We start from the raw sequence: 5844 nt of genomic DNA, 5'->3' as shown, positions 1-5844 counted from the left end.
ACAGCCTCTGACATATTCGGCACTATTTCTCAATAACGCACGCACGAAACCGAAAAAAAGTATCCAATCCTGTTAGAGAAAATTCCACTCTACGCTGATATATAGAAGAAACCTAATCGAAAAGCCTAATTTTGGAAATAGAAGCCAAAAAAGTCAAGTGCGCAGCACCATTTCACAGCCTCTGACATATTCGGCACTATTTCTCAATAACGCACGCACGAAACCGAAAAAAAGTATCCAATCCTGTTAGAGAAAATTCCACTCTACGCTGATATATAGAAGAAACCTAATCGAAAAGCCTAATTTTGGAAATAGAAGCCAAAAAAGTCAAGTGCGCAGCACCATTTCACAGCCTCTGACATATTCGGCACTATTTCTCAATAACGCACGCACGAAACCGAAAAAAAGTATCCAATCCTGTTAGAGAAAATTCCACTCTACGCTGATATATAGAAGAAACCTAATCGAAAAGCCTAATTTTGGAAATAGAAGCCAAAAAAGTCAAGTGCGCAGCACCATTTCACAGCCTCTGACATATTCGGCACTATTTCTCAATAACGCACGCACGAAACCGAAAAAAAGTATCCAATCCTGTTAGAGAAAATTCCACTCTACGCTGATATATAGAAGAAACCTAATCGAAAAGCCTAATTTTGGAAATAGAAGCCAAAAAAGTCAAGTGCGCAGCACCATTTCACAGCCTCTGACATATTCGGCACTATTTCTCAATAACGCACGCACGAAACCGAAAAAAAGTATCCAATCCTGTTAGAGAAAATTCCACTCTACGCTGATATATAGAAGAAACCTAATCGAAAAGCCTAATTTTGGAAATAGAAGTCAAAAAAGTCAATTGCGCAGCACCATTTCACAGCCACTGACATATTCGGCACTATTTCTCAATAACGCACGCACGAAACCGAAAAAAAGTATCCAATCCTGTTAGAGAAAATTCCACTCTACGCTGATATATAGAAGAAACCTAATCGAAAAGCCTAATTTTGGAAATAGAAGCCAAAAAAGTCAATTGCGCAGCACCATTTCGCAGCCACTGACACATTCGGCACTACTTTTCAATAACGCACGCACGAAACCGAAAAAGAGTAGCCAATCCTGTTGGAGAAAATTCCACTCTACGCTGATATATAGAACAAACCTAATCGAAAACCCTAATTTCGGAATCAGATGCGAGAAAAGTAAATTGAGCAGGACGATTTCTCAGGTACAGACTCTTTCGTCACTATATTTCCGAAACGAATAGTCGAGACCGAAAAAAAGTCGGTACACTTGTTAAAGAAAAGCTTATTCAACACTGTTATACTGAAGAAACCGAATCGAAAAGCCTAATTTTGACAATATTAATGAAAGTGACACTTTTGTCACTAATATTCGAAAACGAGTGGTCAAAATCGAAAAGAAATATTGGCCATCTAATTACAAGAAAGTGTATTGGAAGCTAATTAAACGAAATCTTCTAATCTACAATCGAAATCTAGAGTTTACAATGGATAATATGTTACTATGCAGTACCTTTATATCATTTGCCCTGCCGTCACTTTATTTCACGTATACATTGTCGAAATCGTAGAATTAATTACCGATATTAACCAATATCGCTATAGACAATCGAAATCTAGAACCTATTATCGAAACTCTGTACCTATGTAATATTTTTATACGATTTGCACTCGCGGCACTTGATTTCACACATCACTTTATACATGCACTATTTAACCTCACTGTATTCCACATGTGGTATATTGTGATGGAACAAATGATGCACATAGATTTCTTGATCTTGTTAAAGTTTTCTCAATTTCTCATTCTTTTGCTGTGGTCCACTCGTAAATGTTCTAACAACGTTTGCAAAAGTAATCGCCAATTGCTATGTAACAAACTAATAACTGATACCGCACTACTTAACACTGCTGGCCGAAATGCTTTGTGTAGACATCGAAAGTTTTACTTTTACGCGAGTAAGCATTCCGTCGTTTTAACGGTACGTTAGTTATAGCAGCGACTGGAAGTTGGCTGCGGCTGAAAATTCTGTGCATTGTTGTCGCGGGAAAATGCTTTATTTTTGAAACAGTCTTGTGTTAAAATCCCGATGTATAATTTAATATCAAGCGATATCTTTAATATTTGTTAATAATAAGAAAGCAAATACAAGTATGTTTCTGTTATGAAAATAAGAGAAAATTATCGGTGAATATGCATAACAATACTGTTTTTGTAATGTGCTACATATAATTTGTAAACTAATTGCATAAAATATGCAAATAAATGAAAAATTAATAGTATCTTCGGTATCAGTTCACATCCTCTGTGCAATAATTATTACAGAATAATTAATTAAAGAAGAAATTAATTTATCCAGAATTAACAAAGGGGTCAAATGCATAAAAGGAATAAATATGTATAATTACCTTCCTATCTGAATGAAATCAATACTAACTTTCGCCAGAAGCAATGATAAATTCGCAATTTTTTTTGCATTAGATCACTTTAGTAATACTAGTATTGAAATAAACCAAACTCTTGGTACAAAGATTATGCTGTATCATTTATTTAACTATACTGTACAAAACAAAACTGAATCTGTAATATTCATTGGGTAATTCTTGCAGGGTTTACTTTCCTTGAAACGAATCTGCAAAAAAAATTGCTCTATTACTTTCAGATTTCGAACAGTATTAATTCCTCAAAAAACGCATAATTTATATGTGAGATATTTCTGCTGCTCACTTTCCATATATAGTTGTATTCATTGCTTTTGCCGACTTATGCAGAAATAAGCTGCAAAATACACAGCTTCCACCCACATTTTCTTTTCCATACCAGTCATACAGGAGTGCTCGTATTTTATCCAGTAAATAATGAATGATGAAGCCTTCCCATTCAGTTGAGGTGTGTACAGTGTCGTATAATCTGGTATAATTACTTTCTGTCTGCACCAATTCTTGAATTCTCAATTGGTAAATCCTTGTGCTTCTATTATCGCATCTAAGTCTGTATGTTATTCCACTTTGCTTCTGCTGCTGCAACACAATTAAACAACCTCTGTAATGCTTCAGTTTATGATTCCATAAAAAATATCACTACAAAATTAGTAAAATCTAAGACTGTCATTGCATACCTATTTCTGTTCTATGTCTCTGGTTCTATAGTCCCACACATATATCAGAATGTATCATTTCTAGCTGACTTTTTGCTCTTATTCTTGACTCTCAAAATGGTGTCTTCAATTACTTTGCATAGAAAAAGTATCCTGCATTCTCCAATTTTTGCCTTTCATATTCTTTTCGTTACTTTTATTCCCAATGTTTTCTTGGACAACTCTTTCATGTTTTCTATATTTAGATGGCCCAATTTTCTGTACCACTACCAGCTTCTTTTTCCTCTGTACTAGTAATGTTCTAGCCTGTATTTTTCCTTCCGATTCGACCACAACATAAAATCCATTAATACACATCATCCCTACTAATATTTTTTTTCCTTCTTACGAACTATTACATTATGTTTCTAGAACATTATTTTATCACCCTTAGAATTATCTTACCACATTTTTAGTTATCGGATGTATTGACATTAAATTCTGTCTCAAGTTTGAAATATACAGAACATTTTCAAATATACAGCTATCTAACTCAACTCTACCTTTTGCTATAGTTTCCATGAAAATGTTTCTCTTTGCTGATCCAATTTCTGTTCCTGTTGTTTCTTATTTCTTAAAATATTCTAATTTGTTCACCATATGGCTGCTTGTTCTCAAGTCCAAAATCCATTGTTTTGTGTCATTGCTCTCTGTCAAGAAGACAGTTTCTTCTTTTCATCTTGATCCCCTTTGCTTTCCTTCATGTTTTTAAAATAACAGTCTTTTTTCAAATGACTAGACTTCTTACATGTCCCATATGGAGAGTACACTTCTTAAGCCTCATCTTTTCTTCACAATCCTAGAATTTTTTCTGATTTTCATCTTAATCTTCCACGACTAAAATATTTGATTTCCTGTTACCTTTTTTGTTTTTCCAACACGTACTTCAAAGATGTATGCTGGAGTTACATTTGAAATACCTTCTATCTTGAACTTTACAGGCTACAGATTCATTTTGATCTGCTTTTCCCCTAGCTTGCATGGCAATTAATTTAATTTTGAGATTATCTACTCCCTTTTCTTTCTTCTGCGTTAATTTCCAGGCATTTGCAAATACATGATCTAGAAACATACCTAAGATTTTAGTTATAAGCATTGTTTTTTCTATCTTACTCCCTAATGCATGTAATTTGGAAACTTACTTGTTAGCGATTCAAAATTTATTTGTCTGGCACACAATATGGGTTACAATATCATGTTCAAATTTATATTTATACATGAAAAATTCCTTTGTAAAGGAATATCTTTGTTGTTCTTATCCTTTTCATAAATTTGCTGAATTTTACAGATATTTCATGACTTGACGTAAAGTTGATACACGAATTCCTCCCTTCTGGTTGAAACTATCAGATTTTGTACCTATACATTGTGCGTTAAACAATACTGAATGTACTTTTCTATATTTCTTGGTTCTTTCATTGTACATTCATACAAACCTTGAGATTATGACATGAAGACCACTGTAAATTTTCAAATATAATATTCATCTTGATCTTATTATCCATTGATACTTCCAATTTCCTTCTTGAATTTTGTTTTCCGCACTCAAACACGTGGCCTACATTCTGTTGGCAGTACATAACCTGTTGATTTATTCTGTTGGTCAGACATGCACAACCCACACACATTCCTTTTTACATTACTCATCCTAAGTATCCCTTGTTTCTATTACTCCTGCAATATTTCGTCATTTTCTCCAGGTACAGATTCATTTGCTATTTCCAGCCGAAAATCCATCATACAATTACCGTCCAATAATAGGATGTATCAGAAATAAATAAACGAAATCAGTAACTGATGCAAATTCACGCGACACTCGGTCAGCGCCATCTATGGTTTTGGACCAAATGATCAGAAAAGTGATAGGAATATAGAATAGACAAGGAGGTCGTCGTCCAGCTCGTCACGTGACAGACAAGGACAAAGAGGGGATAGAAAAGGATAGAATGGCTCAGGCAGTGAAAAATTATTAATTACTCAATTTTTGTAATTAATTTATGAACTTTTATAATTTCATTGCAAAGCTGGAACTTCAGGCAACATTCCTATATAACCTTTGTAAAGAATTTAACTCTAAATTGTAAGTTATTAATTATCGTTTGATGGCGTCTATGATTTCGTAACGACGACCATCGCGACCTTCCGTGAAAATATTTATTACTAAACGAAACTAGAAGCAAGATGTGATCAAAAGTCATATGAGAAGATTCGCAAGAACATTGTTTTTCTAATGAGTGTATAAAGTTTCATAAATTAATTACATAAAGAATAGTAATTAATAAAAAACCAATGCCGTCTTCGACAACAATTCAAACACTCGGTAGAATAATAATTAATAATTAATTAATTAAGGACAAATTTATAACGAAAAATATATTGGAACGTTCTTGAAGAATCTGCCTTTGCGATGCAATTATAAAAGTTCATAAATTGATCGCAGGAATTGAGTAATTAATTAATTTTCTAGTAAATATTCAAAAAGGAACAGACATCGCCACCTGTGATCTTGTACTGGAACTAACAGAGCACAAGCTTCCAGGTAAAAATCATAGGCGGCGCTGAGTGTTCCTTTTTGAATTTTTATTAGAAAATTAATTAATTACTCAATTCCTGCGATTAATTTACGAACTTTTATAATTGCATCGTAAAGTCAGATCCTTCAAGAACTTTCCAATATATTTTTCGATATA

Source organism: Eufriesea mexicana, unplaced genomic scaffold (genome assembly GCF_001483705.2).
Source record: "Eufriesea mexicana isolate 0111107269 unplaced genomic scaffold, ASM148370v2 scaffold202, whole genome shotgun sequence".
Taxonomy (NCBI): domain Eukaryota; kingdom Metazoa; phylum Arthropoda; class Insecta; order Hymenoptera; family Apidae; genus Eufriesea; species Eufriesea mexicana.
This window is presented reverse-complemented; position numbering follows the sequence as displayed.